This window comes from Diuraphis noxia, unplaced genomic scaffold, assembly GCF_037042655.1.
Source record: "Diuraphis noxia isolate RWA-SAM2 unplaced genomic scaffold, SU_Dnox_SAM2 contig0004, whole genome shotgun sequence".
In the NCBI taxonomy this organism is placed as follows: Eukaryota; Metazoa; Arthropoda; class Insecta; order Hemiptera; family Aphididae; genus Diuraphis; species Diuraphis noxia.
The window spans coordinates 42695408-42713653 of NW_028301714.1; the positions used below are offsets into that span (position 1 = coordinate 42695408).

General features: G+C 30.8%; 1 long non-coding RNA gene across 1 annotated transcript; it reads right to left on the reverse strand.

Moving 5' to 3' along the window:
* Window positions 1-14182: 14182 nt before the first annotated feature.
* LOC149056083 (uncharacterized) lies at window positions 14183-17949 on the reverse strand. The gene is made up of 4 exons (XR_016191786.1): window positions 17553-17949; window positions 16197-16295; window positions 15967-16089; window positions 14183-14278 (listed from the first exon to the last, which is right to left on the reverse strand). It is a non-coding gene; the product is annotated as an uncharacterized LOC149056083 (long non-coding RNA).
* Between the last annotated feature and the right edge of the window lie 297 nt (window positions 17950-18246).

Here is an 18246-nt window from a genome sequence, read left to right on the forward strand (position 1 = left end):
TCTACGGTTCAGGTTAGAATAATAATTTAGAGGGTACGTGATCATTTAAATTTTAAAATGTGTACACATGAATCAGCTATTTTAAAATAAATTTAAAAAAAAAATTTGAAAGGGGGTTTGGGCGCCCGCAGGCAAATGAGTTTTGAGAAGTAAAAAAAAATTTACAAATGAAATACACATTGAAGACTTCTATGGGGTTACAACAGTTCAAGTTTTAATAATTATTAGAACTGAACTTGATTATTAAAGTTTGAAATATGTGTACATATGAATCATGTATGTTAAAATACATTTAAAAAAAAAATTATAATGGGGGGGGGGGGGTGGGCACCTACAGGCAAATCCGTTTCGATATGCGATAAAAAGAAAATTGAAAAAATTGTAAATTTAGAAAATAGACTGAAGACTTTAGTATGAATTTCTACAGTTCAGGTTAGAATAATTATTTAGAGGGGACATGTTCATTTAAGTTTAAAAATTTGTATACAAGAATCAACCATTGTAAAATAAATTTAAAAAAAAATTGAAAGGAGGGTTAGGCGCCCGCAGGCAAATATGTTTCGAAACGCAATAAAAAAATTGTAAACTTAGAAAATACACTGAAGACTTCAGAATTAATTTCTACGGTTCAGGTTAGAATAATGATTTAGAGGGGACATGTTCATTTAAGTTTAAAAATTTGTATACAAGAATCAACAATTGTAAAATAAATTTAAAAAAAAAATTTGAAAGGGGTTTTGGGCGCCCGCAGGAAAATGAGTTTTGAAAAGTAAAAAAAAATTTACAAATGAAATACACATTGAATACTTCTATGGGGATACAACAGTTCAAGTTTTAATAATTATTAGAACTGAACTTGATTATTAAAGTTTGAAATATGTGTACATATGAATCATTTATGTTAAAATACATTTAAAAAAAAAATTATAATGGGGGGGGGGGGGGGTTGGGCACCTACAGAAAAATCCGTTTCGAAATGCGATAAAAAGAAAATTGAAAAAATTGTAAATTTAGAAAATAGACTGAAGACTTTAGTATGAATTTCTACAGTTCAGGTTAGAATAATTATTTAGAGGGGACATGCTCATTTAAGTTTAAAAAATTGTATACAAGAATCAACCATTGTAAAATAAATTTAAAAAAAAAATTGAAAGGAGGGTTAGGCGCCCGCAGGCAAATATGTTTCGAAACGCAATAAAAAAATTGTAAACTTAGAAAATACACTGAAGACTTCAGTATTAATTTCTACGGTTCAGGTTAGAATAATAATTTAGAGGGGACGTGTTCATTTAAATTTTAAAATGTGTACACAAGAATCAACTATTTTAAAATAAATTTTAAAAAAAAATTTGAAAGGGGGGTTAGGCGCCCGCAGGCAGATGAGTTTTGAGAAGTAAAAAAAAATTTAGATATGAAATACGCATTGAAGACTTCTATGGGGATACAACAGTTCAAGTTTTAATAATTATTAGAACTGAACTTGATTATTAAAGTTTGAAATATGTGTACATATGAATCATGTATGTTAAAATACATTTAAAAAAAATTATAATGGGGGGGGGGGGGGGTTGGGCACCTACAGGCAAATCCGTTTCGAAATGCGATAAACAGAAAATTGAAAAAATTGTAAATTTAGAAAATAGACTGAAGACTTTAGTATGAATTTCTACAGTTCAGGTTAGAATAATTATTTAGAGGGGATATGTTCATTTAAGTTTAAAAATTTGTATACAAGAATCAACCATTGTAAAATAAATTTTAAAAAAAATTGAAAGGAGGGTTAGGCGCCCGCAGGCAAATATGTTTCGAAACGCAATAAAAAAATTGTAAACTTAGAAAATACACTGAAGACTTCAGAATTAATTTCTACGGTTCAGGTTAGAATAATTATTTAGAGGGGACATGTTCATTTAAGTTTAAAAATTTGTATACAAGAATCAACCATTGTAAAATAAATTTAAAAAAAAAAATTGAAAGGAGGGTTGGGCGCCCGCAGGCAAATATGTTTCGAAACGCAATAAAAAAATTGTAAACTTAGAAAATACACTGAAGACTTCAGAATTAATTTCTACGGTTCAGGTTAGAATAATAATTTAGAGGGTACGTGATCATTTTTTTTTTTTTTTTTTTTTCTTTATTTGAGATAAACAATCTATACCTTAGGGGCACAATAAGTTTATATGGTTAGAGAATTTACAACATGATACGCTTGACGTGAGAAGTCATCCACTAATGACACTCAAATTGATTGATTTTTTTTTTTTTAATTTTTTAAATTTTTTTTTTTTTATTTTTTTATTTTTTAGAATAATTAGTTAAACAACTGATACTCTGTAAATGATTAGTTGAGGGCAGGGGGGTGAGCAAGTAGGTCGCGACACCATTTACGTTTTAAACGTCTGGGTGGGTTACCAGGAATAGTATGGACTGCAAGATTACGTATTAGCGGGTTGCTATTTGAGGAAAGACGATTGTGGAAGCGTTGGTAATGATCTATAGCTTCTTCATGTACCAGTTTCATTTTTAGATCAGTGTGAATAGTGTGGTTTGAGACGTAAGGAGGAGCGTTTAGAAGTTTCCTGAGTGCTATGTTTTGAAAAGTTTGTATTTTGTTTATATTTGATTTTTTTGCATTACCCCATAACTCTATTCCATAAGTCCAGACTGGTTTGATTAAAGATTTATATATGAGCAGTTTTGAGTTGATATTAGTGAATTTGTTATTGTTAATAAATGTTTTAAGAAGGCGTAAACGAGCGTTTAAGTTTGTTCGTTTAGACTTAATATGGTGGGCCCAGGTTAATCTACGATCTAAAGTTAGTCCAAGATATTTAACTGTTTGTGAGTTTGGAATAGGGATGCCATGAATGGAGACAGCTGGGCAGGTAGGAGGTCTAAGGGTAAAAGTACAATGTATGGATTTGGACTGATTTATTTTCAACCGCCAGTTGGTGTACCATTCTTCCATGAGGGAGAGGTGATTTTGAAGATGGTGGGAGGCAATAACCGGGTCATTATTTATTGAGATTATAGCTTTATCGTCAGCATAGTCGGCGACTAGCGTATTCGGGGAGGTTGGTTGATCAGAGGCGTAGATGTTGTAGAGCACAGGCGAAAGAATTCCACCTTGTGGAACGCCTGCCGATATTTTGGCTATACTGGAGAGGGTTTCACCGAAACGAGTACTGAAATATCTGTCAGAAAGATATGATTTAATGATCAGGAAGTATACAGGATGTAAAAATTTTTTCAATTTGAAAAGGAGCCCATGGTGCCAGACCCTATCAAATGCTTGAGAGATATCAAGAAAAACGCAAGTACAATATAATTTTTTTTCTAAAGCATAAGAAATTGCATCTACAACTCTATGAACTTGGTGGATTGTTGAGTGGGTAGATCGAAATCCAAACTGAGAGTTGGGAAGAATGGAATTCACAGTTAGGCATGGTAGAATACGTTTAAGTAAAAGTCTTTCAAGGATTTTAGCGAAAAAAGGTAATAGACTAATGGGGCGATAAGAGGAAATGGTGTCAGGAGGTTTATTGGGCTTTGGAACCAGAATAATAATCGAGAATTTCCAGAGGGAAGGAAAATATGAGAGCCTAAGAACAGAGTTAAATAGATGTGAGAGGTGGATGATCGCTTTTTTTGGCAGGCATCTGGCAACTTCAGCAGTAATTTGATCAAACCCGGGAGATTTTTTGAGAGGGTATTTATCAATAGCATATTTAACTTCATTCGGAGTGAAATGTTTGACAGGGAGAGCAACTGGTAGTGGGGAGTTTAGAAACTCTTCCACAGAGTTGATGTTATTTGGAGAGGCAATATCAGGGTGAGGTTGGAAAGTTTCAGATAGGTGGAGTTTGAACAGTTCAGCTTTATCTGTATCAGATATAGCAAAGCTGCCATCGTTTTTTTTTATTGGGACGTTAGGGGCTTTAGTTTTACATGCATTTTTTGTTGCTTTCCAAAGACTACCATCATTTGCAGAGAGATTAGTTAGAAAGCTTTCAAAAGATTTAGTTTTGAGTTTAGCTAACAATTTTTTTAGATGGTTGGCTAATTTATTGTATTTTTGCTTGTGTGAAGGCAAGCGGGTTCGCTGGTAAAGAGCCCTTGACCTACGTTTTTCAACAATGATTTCACGAATGTGGACTGGTATAGCAGGAGTCTTAGAAAGTTTGAGGGAGGTGACTGTAGATGACCAAGCTGCACTTTGAATGAGGTTTGTGAAATTGTAAACAGCTAGATCCAGGTCGTCATAGGATTTTAATTTAATGTTTAATTTGATTTGTTGGTCTACAAGGTCATGAAATTTGATTTTATTAGTAGTATGGTTAAATAATTTCGGGGATTCCTGTCGAAGAGGAGGAGAGACATTAAGAGTTAGCAGTACTGAGGAATGGTCAGAATTTAAGTCAAGTATATTCTCCGTAGTACAGTGAATGTTGTTTGGGATTTTTGTGATGAAAATATCTAGAATATCTGGGTTTTTACGTGCTGAGGTCGGCCAATATGTTGGGCCTGGTGGAGCAAGGACTTTAAGATTTTCTCTAGTTACAAAATTATGAAGAACCTGACCACGCGGATTGTTTGCACGGCAACCCCAGGAATGGTGTTTTGCATTGAAGTCACCACCAATAATGCAATTGTTATGCACAGAGTTAAAGTAATTAGTAAAATTTTGAAACGTTATCTTATGTTTTGGAGGAGAGTAGACGGCCGCAATAGTAATAGGAATATTATTTAACTTTATGATTAGGGAACAGGATTGTAAATAATTAAAACAAAAATGTGGAAGAGGTTGAAATTGAATAGCATTTTTTATGAGAATAGCGACACCACCATGAGCCGTGTTATCAGGATGGTCGGTTTTTAAAAGCTTATACCCTGGTATATAAATGTTGGAGTATTTGGTGAGATGGGTTTCAGTAATAAGTGCTAAGTCAATGCGTGAATTGTAAAGAACTGTTTGGAGTTCGTTGACGTGATTTTTTATTCCATTTGCATTAAATTGTAGTATTAAAAGTGATTTATTTGTAGCTTTGTCTGACATTTTATTTAGCAAGAAGTTTTTCGATTACTTTGGTGAGTAGGGATATTAGAGGATTTATCAGTGATTTGAAATCCTCAAGGAAGTTTGTGATGGTAGAATTTAAATCAGGAGCGGTTGAAGGAGTTGGATTATTAGCTGACCTACCAGAAGTAGCCTGGGCATAGGTGGGGGAATGAGAATCGGGCTGAATTGGGTGGGTGTCATTTATTGGATGACTATCTCTAACATTTGTGGTATTAAATCTAGTGTTAGTTGGTACAAAGTTACTTTTGGTGTATGGTTTTTTGGCACGCTGGAGATCCTTGTATATGGAACAGCCTTTGTAACTTGCAGGATGATCGCCTCTACAGAGAGCACACTTTGGTGGATCGGAGCGTGGATTTGGACAGTCGGGGGACTTGTGATTTGAGCCACAGCGGACGCAGCGTGAAGGGTAACCGCAGTAGGTTTTTGTGTGACCGTATTCCTGACAGTTTGTACATTGGCTGATTGTTTTAGACTTGTAGGGCTCTTCGACTTTGATTTTCGTGTGCAACAGTGAGGACAGATGAAAGATTTCAGCTGACTTGATTGATGGCTCTAGATCTACGAAAAAGAGCGGAAGTGGAATTTTTGTTACTTTGTGGAGAACATTTGTAACACGTCTTATTTCAAACAAACGAACTTCTAGTTCTTCTTTAATTGTGTCTACATTAGTGGTTGGATGAAGGTTACGTATGACGACACGGAGTGGTTTATCTTGTTTGAGCTGGTAAGTGTGAAATTCCGCTTCTTGATCTTTTAAAAAGTGAATAAGTGCCCTGTATGATTCAGGATTCGATGTTTGAATTTTTAAACGGTCAGCAGACGTTTTGCAGAAGAAATTATCTACACCAATTAATTCAATTAGCGATGTACATAGGTCTAAGTAGTTTAACACGCCCCTTACAAAAATAGGAGGTGGGGGTTTGAAAACTTCGTCTGAGATATCATTGTTTGGTTCGTCAGGCAGCTGTTGAGAAGACGAGTTTTGGTCAGGCTCGTCAAGTTGATTTAGGATTTCAAACCGATTTGTTGATTTAAACAGTTTGGTTTTTTTTTTTTTAATATTTTGCGATATAATATTGACCTGATCGCTTGTCGATGAGGTTTGAGAAGATGAAGAGAGATTTCTTTTACCTTGAGTAGCATGAGTAACATTGTCATTTGGATTTTTATTTGAAGTTGCGTCGTCATATTTGGTATTAGAAGCGTGAGGGTTTGACTTAATTGGCTGACTGGACGTTGTTGTTTTGCGTTGACCGATTTGCTGATTAGCTCTATTATTAATATTATTCATAATTAATTAAATTGCGGCGGCGGCGGCGTGTGTTTGTTTTATCTAGACCGCCTGGTGGCGGTCGCAGATAAGGAGAACTCGTATGCACTATTGCGTAATAACGCAGTAATGTGAGTACGGCGAACTTATGTAAGGATTTTAAACGACGATTTTGGAGAACTTATACAAGCGACGTTGGTAAGTTTATCATAATAAAAACACTGCTAGTAGGTTGCGAAAAAAGAAACACTAAAGTACAACTAAGATTTACTCATTGTCACTGAACAGTGAACGCTAATGAGTGCGATTATATTAATTACGAGAGGAGCGCACAGAGACACGTGTGTATCGGATGGCTTCCACCGCGGAACTGGCGTGATCATTTAAATTTTAAAATGTGTACACAAGAATCAACTATTTTAAAATAAATTTAAAAAAAAAATTTGAAAGGGGGTTTGGGCGCCCGCAGGCAAATGAGTTTTGAGAAGTAAAAAAAAATTTACAAATGAAATACACATTGAAGACTTCTATGGGGATACAACAGTTCAAGTTTTAATAATTATTAGAACTGAACTTGATTATTAAAGTTTGAAATATGTGTACATATGAATCATGTATGTTAAAATACATTTAAAAAAAAATTATAATGGGGGGGGGGGGTTGGGCACCTACAGGCAAATCCGTTTCGAAATGCGATAAACAGAAAATTGAAAAAATTGTAAATTTAGAAAATAGACTGAAGACTTTAGTATGAATTTCTACAGTTCAGGTTAGAATAATTATTTAGAGGGGACATGTTCATTTAAGTTTAAAAATTTGTATACAAGAATCAACCATTGTAAAATAAATTTTAAAAAAAATTGAAAGGAGGGTTAGGCGCCCGCAGGCAAATATGTTTCGAAACGCAATAAAAAAATTGTAAACTTAGAAAATACACTGAAGACTTCAGAATTAATTTCTACGGTTCAGGTTAGAATAATAATTTAGAGGGTACGTGATCATTTAAATTTTAAAATGTGTACACAAGAATCAGCTATTTTAAAATAAATTTAAAAAAAAAATTTGAAAGGGGGTTTGGGCGCCCGCAGGCAAATGAGTTTTGAGAAGTAAAAAAAAATTTACAAATAAAATACACATTGAAGACTTCTATGGGGATACAACAGTTCAAGTTTTAATAATTATTAGAACTGAACTTGATTATTAAAGTTTGAAATATGTGTACATATGAATCATGTATGTTAAAATACATTTTAAAAAAAAATTATAATGGGGGGGGGGGTTTGGCACCTACAGGCAAATCCGTTTCGAAATGCGATAAAAAGAAAATTGAAAAAATTGTAAATTTAGAAAATAGACTGAAGACTTTAGTATGAATTTCTACAGTTCAGGTTAGAATAATTATTTAGAGGGGACATGTTCATTTAAGTTTAAAAATTTGTATACAAGAATCAACCATTATAAAATAAATTTAAAAAAAAAAATTGAAAGGAGGGTTAGGCGCCCGCAGGCAAATATGTTTCGAAACGCAATAAAAAAATTGTAAACTTAGAAAATACACTGAAGACTTCAGAATTAATTTCTACGGTTCAGGTTAGAATAATAATTTAGAGGGTACGTGATCATTTAAATTTTAAAATGTGTACACAAGAATCAACTATTTTAAAATAAATTTAAAAAAAAAATTTGAAAGGGGGTTTGGGCGCCCGCAGGCAAATGAGTTTTGAGAAGTAAAAAAAAATTTACAAATGAAATACACATTGAAGACTTCTATGGGGATACAACAGTTCAAGTTTTAATAATTATTAGAACTGAACTTGATTATTAAAGTTTGAAATATGTGTACATATGAATCATGTATGTTAAAATACATTTAAAAAAAAATTATAATGGGGGGGGGGGGGGGTTGGGCACCTACAGGCAAATCCGTTTCGAAATGCGATAAACAGAAAATTGAAAAAATTGTAAATTTAGAAAATAGACTGAAGACTTTAGTATGAATTTCTACAGTTCAGGTTAGAATAATTATTTAGAGGGGACATGTTCATTTAAGTTTAAAAATTTGTATACAAGAATCAACCATTGTAAAATAAATTTTAAAAAAAATTGAAAGGAGGGTTAGGCGCCCGCAGGCAAATATGTTTCGAAACGCAATAAAAAAATTGTAAACTTAGAAAATACACTGAAGACTTCAGAATTAATTTCTACGGTTCAGGTTAGAATAATAATTTAGAGGGTACGTGATCATTTAAATTTTAAAATGTGTACACAAGAATCAGCTATTTTAAAATAAATTTAAAAAAAAAATTTGAAAGGGGGTTTGGGCGCCCGCAGGCAAATGAGTTTTGAGAAGTAAAAAAAAATTTACAAATGAAATACACATTGAAGACTTCTATGGGGATACAACAGTTCAAGTTTTAATAATTATTAGAACTGAACTTGATTATTAAAGTTTGAAATATGTGTACATATGAATCATGTATGTTAAAATACATTTTAAAAAAAAATTATAATGGGGGGGGGGGGTTTGGCACCTACAGGCAAATCCGTTTCGAAATGCGATAAAAAGAAAATTGAAAAAATTGTAAATTTAGAAAATAGACTGAAGACTTTAGTATGAATTTCTACAGTTCAGGTTAGAATAATTATTTAGAGGGGACATGTTCATTTAAGTTTAAAAATTTGTATACAAGAATCAACCATTATAAAATAAATTTAAAAAAAAAAATTGAAAGGAGGGTTAGGCGCCCGCAGTTAAATATGTTTCGAAACGCAATAAAAAAATTGTAAACTTAGAAAATACACTGAAGACTTCAGAATTAATTTCTACGGTTCAGGTTAGAATAATAATTTAGAGGGTACGTGATCATTTAAATTTTAAAATGTGTACACAAGAATCAGCCATTTTATAATAAATTTAAAAAAAAAATTTGAAAGGGGGTTTGGGCGCCCGCAGGCAAATGAGTTTTGAGAAGTAAAAAAAAATGAGAAAAAATTTTATAGGTACTAAGAATACAGGTACACTGAAGACTCCTGTATGAAAACTAAAGATAATTTAATGAATAAAACTGTTAAGGACATTAGGATCATGATAGTATGATAATAATTTAAAGGGGACGTGATTTTAAAACGTGTACACAAGAATCAAAAATTGGGTGAAATAAATTTTAAAATTAATTGGAATAGGCTTAGGCGTCCGCAGCTAATGTGTTTCGAGAAACAAAATACAATTTTGGAAAAATTATATATTAGGGATACCCATTGAAGACTTTAATTGTAGCCTTTACACTGTACGGTAGTCAATTTTAATTTGCATATAGAATCTTCTTGTATACACATTCATTAATGTTAATGAATTTTAAATGATCAGAGGACTCATTTTTATAATGATTGACATTGATTAGTTGTAGGAATGACTAGTATACCACTTATTTGGTTTCAAAACCATGTTAAAAATTACGATATTTTGCAATTTAATTAAAAACAAAAAAGCTATTAAATAATAATACATTTTTAATTATAAATTAATTTAAATATTAGTAAAAATACTAATTTTCATTTCCTCAGTAATTTTTGAATATTTTCTTTTTTTGTTATGTTTTCGATATCGAATACCTTGATAGTTTGTAGGAAGAGATCATTGCAAAGGTTACGACCAGTGATGATATTTATCTATCATCACCTGTGCTTCCACTTACCATAGTCTATGTAGGTACCTAACCTAACCTTTTTATGACTTATACTTAACCATCGTCTTGTCACGCGGGGAAGGCAGTGCCGTAGCCAGGGTTAGGATTTGGTGAGGAGAAAAGTGTATACAGTACTATACACCCAATATTCCTCTGGGAAGGCTGACTACGCCATTGGGTTTAATAAGTATCAGTCTGAATCATCTTCTAAAAATAAATAGTATTTGGGTAAGTGGGTAACGCGTGACAAACGGATGGTTAAGTAGGACACTTTGAATAAAAAGATCCTTATAGTTGGTTTCCGATTTATGTAAGTGTTTGCTTATCAAGTTGATTGGTTAGATTGTTGACCTCTTAGGAATACCTCTTTTTATTAAGATATTGGGCCTTTGATATATTTTTCGCCCTACTAGATTTTTAGGACTTCGATTACATTGACTCTTATATAGTACCTATATTATATGTATTGAGCCATGTCCATATTTTTAGTCTTATAATTTGATAACGAAAAATGTGATCTTATCTCGGAAGTATGATTGGACGTATATTGTAGAAGTAATAACTAATAAGTATCAAAGATTTATTTGTATGTTTTGTCTCCAACTTACAAGTCCATTTGAAATTTAGAATTTACCTATCATTATTATTATTAAAAACTAATGATCCTATTGATAACTGCTGTACATATTTTTTCATGTTTTGCACTTCTAAGAATAAGTAAATACTTTCACAGGGTCGTCATCCTCTTTAAAGCAAATTAACTTTTAAATATAAGTATATAGATGGGTTATTATCTATGTTCTGCCCTTTCCAACAATCCAACACTAAAGTTATATTTATTATTTTTTCCTACCCTAGAAACGTCATGTCATCAATTCATCATCATGATTATATTATTTTGTTTTATATGTTACCCCGACAGCAAAAGTTGAATTATTATTATGTTGAATATTGTTTAAGTAAAATCATCTAAAATATATTTTTTACATAATTTTTTCAATAGAAAAATATTATTATTTAATATTTTGACATAATATCTTGCTTTGTGATAGGTAATATTTAAGTTGCAGTTTCTGTATTTTATATATGATAGAGATAAAGTGTGCAGATGAAAATTAATTAATCTAAAATATCTCAAACTACATACTTATTGGTAATTATTATTAATGAAAAGTTGTACTTTGAACAATATTATCTTGTATAGACTTAAACAATGTACAATTAGGTTTATATTATTTTTATTATTTCATAATACACTTTTTTTTTTTTACATTAGCATCGTTAACTATGGCCATTGGTTTTTTGTAGGTAGTAACGGTTTGTTTAGAAACACGAGTGTATGTGAGGAAAGGATTCGTCTCTAAGAACCCAGGTGGTCACCCATCCAGGAGCTAGAGACGCCAGGCGATGCTTGACCACGGCAAACCATCGCGCCACACCAGGCCCCAAAATACGCTTTTGTGTATCCGTCTATTTTATTCTAAATAGAAATGTTATTTTTAGTATTCTTATACACAAGTATCGGCTATTGTGTGCTTATACCAGACCAGAGTAATTTTTTTTTCTAACGCATCAACTTCATAGCCCGTTTTTATTGTTTGGTTTGAAACACATGGACATAGGACGAGGATTCGTCACTAAGAACCCAGATGGTCGCCCATCCGGGAGCTAGCAACGCCGCGCCGGTCGATGCGTTGACTTCAGAACAAGTAATATGTGACTTCGGCCAACCACCGTGCCACACCAAGCCCTAAATTTACTTTTCAAACATATATAAACCATTACATAATATATTATATTGTGTGACAAATTGTATTTGTACGTCTATTTTTCATCAAGTTCAAGAAAGTTTTTTTGTTTACATAGATAATAATCACAATATGTATGTCAGATAAAATATTGAATAGGTAATAAATACCTACGAGAAAACTAAATTTTTTTTTAATGTCTAAATTTTAAAATTTTAAAATCAATTAGATTAGTCAAAAAAGTAAACGACTAAAACTAGTAGTTATAATTTTTGATACTCGGCTAAAATTAGATGTTTAAAAATGACTGTTTTTCACAAAAAAATTACCTATCACCAGATCTTATTTCTTTTCAGTACCTATTAGATATTTGAATTAATTTTATGAAACTAGTAATAGAAGTTGCTTTTTAATTCATAATGGCATTCCTATAAATCTTAACCACATTAAAAAGTTGTTTTTATTTTATTAGAGCAAAATACTTTACAAATCTTTATTTTACATAATTTTTATGTTCACTATTTAGTATTTGCCATATATACTTGCCTATACTTTAGATAAAATTCAAAATTTTATTTTTCATCATTTTCCTGATTTTTAATATTTTGTTTAGGTTTGAAGAAATAAAATATGATTATATAGCTAGGCAAACTGAAAGCGTTCACGACTGTAGGAGCTTGCAGGCAATGGATCACATATTTGATAACACTATACGGTGTTAAAAAATTCACAATTTCCCTTAAACTAAAAAAAAAATTTTAAAAACCACGAAATTAATGAAAATAAAATGTTGAATCGTCAACATTTTCAGAAAAATAAACTCTTCAAAATGGCTATCTTCAATTTTTTTGAAAATTAATATATAAAAAAAAATATATTATTTTACTTTTTTAACAAAACATTAAATAAATTAAAATATGAAATAATCGTAATTCTTTTCTTTGTGAGTCTTATTTTAAAACCAGAATTTTGATATGTTCATTATCACAGGAGATATCGCAATGGGTCCTCGTGGAACAACCTGTATCTTGTTTTACTAGAGCAAAGACTTTTTATGTGTTTTTTATATATAAACTTTATTGTACGCTTAGTTAGTACACAACATTTTTTAAAACGTATGTGATCAAATTCTAAATGTTTTTAGTGCATACTTTGATAGATTATTGAAAATTAACCATTCAGGTAAATATTTTCATGAATATTTTAAAATATATTAAATGAATGAAGAATTAAATTTGTACTGGCTGTACAATTGAAAAATTGTAAAATTGAATAAATTAATTTTTAGTTGTAATAAGGAAATTTAATTTTTTAAGACATTTTCAACTACACAATATATTTGAAGAATTTTTAGTACATAAAAGTCTTTGCTCTACAGCTATTACTATAATTACTTTTACATCCAATCATACCTACTTTCTAGTTTATTATTTTAAATATTTAAACAAAATATGAATTTGATTGATCTGATGTTTGAACAAAATATGCTATGGCCAAAATCATACTTTTTTTTAAACAATCAACAATCAAGAGCTTTTTCAACTTGATAACACTTAAGAGGATGTCAGAGCATTTATCATCTCTCGAGATAAAAATGCACTGGCGCATCCTCTTGACAACCAACATTCTCTTTTTATTCTATCCCATAAGTCCAAGGTTGTAAACCTATGACTATTCGTAGTTTCAGCCAAGGGGTCGACTGACCTTTGCAATTCAAGATCCCTTCCTACATATTCAACATCGTTAACATAACTATCCTACCTACATATTCCCTTTATCCCAACTAACTCAACGTATTCCTCTCACCCTCTCACATTTCCTTCAAACCCACCTCTGATCTCTCTCTCTCACGCTATCCTTCTCTCACGCTCTCTACCTCATCCTCTCACTCCTTAACCCTATCTACTCTAACTCTCCCCCTCCACCTCATCCTCTCTCTCCTTAACTATATCTAACCCTGCTCTCGCCCTTTACCTCATACTCTCTCACTTTAACACTATCCACCCCCCCCCCCTTTCTCACACCCTGTCCCTGTCGAACCTTCTTTCACTCTCTCTCAACTCTCAACCTCCCACGCTCCTAGTGTCTATAGTGCCTACAGGTCATCGTACCTGATAATCGGTGAAAATATTTAAATACCACTGAGGAAATTACAAAAAAAATGTTAAAATATTAAACGCGATAAATTTCCTAATTTTTATCATGACTTTATTGATAGCCAGTATAGAATACCAGTGGTTACAATAAAATTAATTGAAAATTTGTTAGAAATGTGTCATCTGATTAATAACAATATTAAAAGGAAACCTTCTGGATAGCATATTTTTTGTGACATTAAATATTTATTTAAATTCTAAAAATAAATTAAAACCCCAAAAAAATATGAAAACAAACTTACCTCGACATCAACTGTTTCGGTCTTTATAGTAGAATCCGCTACGTGTGTGCACTCCGATGCCGACGTGAAAACGCATCAATACTGAATTTAAGTCTGAAAGTATTATGATTTATGAAAATAAAATCATATAGAATGCACTATTTTTGGTTTATGTCTGCTTTGTTAATTTAAATTTAAATTTTTACTTTCTGACAACTCCGGTGGGACAAGGAATTTACGTGATCAACTAAGTCGATAGCGCAGGATATGGAGAACAAGGACAAGTTAAGTTAAGAAATGACACAAGTAGGCATATTGTAAGTTGTATTTTTTTTTTATCGATAGTACGTGAGAAATTTTTTTGTATTATCAGGTCTCCTTTGGAACTTAAAGTCTATCGTATTAATTCGTATAACAATTTTTTTGGTTAAGATATATTTATTAAAATAATCGGAATAATAAAAATATTTTATGAAAAATATAATAAATAAATAATGAAACAGACGGGCAGAAATAACATTTAAAAATAAATGAGTCGGAAAATAAATATAATTTAAGTGAAATAATTTTGTTTATTTAAAAAAAAAAAAAGTGAGAAAGAATAAGAAATATTTTATGAATTGAAAAGAAATTATACAATTGAGAATATTTTTTTAAGTAGAGAATTGATTTAATTAAGAATTGATAAGTATTAATTTGTGAATTTAGAGATATTAAAGAATAAATATATATATATATATATAAATAATTGGTAATTTATTTTAAAGGCAAGAGATAAGACCGAATGTGAGAATTAAATAATTGATGATTGTCTTTAAAAGGCAAGAAATAAGACCTTATTTGATGAATAAAGTAATTGAAAAATAAATAACTAAGAATTTGTTGTTAAAAAAAGGCAAGAGGTAAGACCTTGTGTTATAAATAAGTAACTGAATAAATATGAGATTTTGTAAAACAGATAATATCATTAAACCGTGTTCACACGTATATTAAAAAGAGAAATAATTGATTGAAATAAAAATAAATATATTGGTATAAAAATACAGTGAAGTTTATGTTTATTGGAAAAGAATAATTTTAGGACCGGTCTAGAATAAGTTTATTAGGAATAAAATTTTAATTAATAATAATTACAATTTAATTAGTTAGGTAGGTGAATATAAAAATGTAAAAAGGTAAAAGAATATAATAGATAATATTTTGTGTGGTGTAATTTTTTTTTCTAGGAGTAATTAACTATTAATAGGAAAATAATAAAATAAGTATTGTAGCATAATATAAAATAATAATAGTAATAATAGCGCGTGAACTAATGTTTACAGTAAAAAACTGGTATCGGTTATCCTTAACACGTTAAATGAATATTGAACGAAGCATTTATGAACAGAATTAATATTAACTAAAAATACACGCAACGCGATAGTAATACATTCGAACGGTTTATAGAAATAAATATTACTTAATACATTATAATTGTTAAGAATAAATAAACATATTAAATTTGATTTGATTATTTTTCTTTGGTTAAAAGAAAAATATATTGATGAATAAAAATTTGGATAACATTATAATTCATTCACTATTCAATTTATCTAAGTCAATCCAAACCTTAGAAATTTACGCCGGACTTTGAGCTTTTGTAATTCGAGGAGTGGAGTTTAAATATTATGATATAACTAAAAATGTATATTGTATATTAAAAATTAAACAATTTTTATTTATGAAGGACATAAGAAAACGGGGTGTAATACAGTAGTATGTCTAGAGTCTAGATGTAAACATGTAAAACACTATTTTCATACCTATTTAATTGTTAAAATATAACATTATTATTCTACGATTTAGATGTTTCGTCGTCGTTTGTGCATGTGCTTGTGCCTGCGTATTTCATGCGTTGCACGCTCGGGAATAAAATACGCATATACCTACATCATTCAGGCACAGTATATCAGATTAAACGGACAATAAATATTAATTTCAAAAATAAAAAGTAAATTATATAAGCCCCAAAAGAATAGGTAATCAAACTTACACATAAATCAACTTTTCGGTTAAATAAAGCCATATAGTTCAGACGCTGCATATATCCAGGAACTGCCCTTCTCTACATCTGTCTTCATCTCACCCTGAACTGAAAGTTACGAGTTATTTTATGAAAATAACTTGATCAGAGTGAAATATGAAATTAAAATAATAATATAAAATTGTGAATCGTCTCCGGCAATGAATGATGAGTGATGATGATTGACATTTGCCACAGATGATAGATACTATAATATTACATCATCGATTATATATTATAATTATTATATTACGTCGATAACCAAAATCCAAAGATATATATGATAATACAACTTTAAGGGCGCTTTCAGACGAGACACTTTGTAGCCGGCTACTTATGTCTGAAAAGAATCTCACGACTAAGATAACATTGCTATATTATATACTCGTACACACGAGACACAGACACGGACTGTGTGTCGCGCCACCGAATCGGCGTGTTTTGTCCCCGTCAGCCGCCAGACACTGATTCCAGAGGCCGGCTACAAAGTGTCTCGTCTGAAAGCGCTCTAAAATCAAAGAGAGTTCTGTGTTTACGATTTGTTTATTGCAATAATGAAATGTGATGTACCTATCAAAAACCAAAATTTATAATTTTTAATTTAAATTATAACAATTATACATCATTATTTTAATTATTTTTTTAATTTAATTATTTTTAAGGACTGTAGGTATTAGAATATTAGAAACACACTCATATTTTTATGAAATGTTTTATTTAATTATTTAATATACATATTAGGTATTATAATAAATAAATTTAATCACTGCTTCCCAAGAAGGTAGTGCGAATACTGCGAGTTAGTATAAATTTATACAGTGAATACATAAAATTTACCATACAATTTTAACTTTCATAATTTTATTCAGGCAATAAGCCGATAGCTTTTAATTAATTCAACATACTACTGTACAAGTACAATAGTACAATATTTGGAATCGCTGTTCGTCTCAGGCTATTGTTATTTGTCATGGATTATTTAAAACCTAAACGATGGATAATTTCGATTTTTTTTAAAAACTATAAGTATTTATTTAGTTTTACTTGACGCAAATGCGGGAAATTTAATACCTAATATTTAAATACATACCAATTACCTAGTTCTATAGTAGGCAACGATTTGCTACTCAGCGACTATCACATGTTTATTAATTAGTTTATAAGTTTATGAGTACCTACATCACCGCCAACTTTTCGATTTGGTACTTTTATATCTATACTGCTTTGCTACATGCAACCAACATGATATTTTTGGATATTATAACGAAGTACTAAAATACCACAAAAAAGTAATAATCTGATAAACTTATAAACTATTTTACTTACGGAATATGAGCACTATCTATTTTCTGTTTCATTATGGTTTTAGTGTACATAATTTGGAGTTCAGTTCACTGGCAAATCACCGGTGCACTATCTCGGTTTGTAAAATATTTCAAACTAGAAAGGCCACCGCAATAAACTGATCTATTTTTAACCTGGTTTTGGTTCTTTAAACTTTACTGGTATCTTTAAAAACGGTTTTTGTGATTTTCGTCAAAATCAATATTTTGAGTATATTATAAGCTACAAAATATACATTTGGTTAGGTTTTTAGTTTCTTTTATTGAGGTATCGAGGCCATATAAATTACGATTATTTTTGTTCAAAAAAATACCGATTTCTATGATTGAATGATATTTGTGCTTATGTTTAAGAATTTCGACAAAACTAAAATGTTTGAAGTTATACGAAATTCAGATTAAAATGATGTAATTAAAAACAAGACTTTATAAAGTTTATATAATTATATATTATATTTTATTTAATATAGTTATAAGTTATAACAGAGTTTTATGAGTGGTTATAATTTGAATGAGGGGCATATCACAGACAACTTATTTTACATATCGCGGACTTTAATAATAATATGAAAATTTCCTTATCAATGATTGGACCATTTCAAACTTGCAGCTAACTTCATGTAGTAGAGTAATAGTATAATCATAGACCTTATATATAAGGTCTATGAGTATAATAT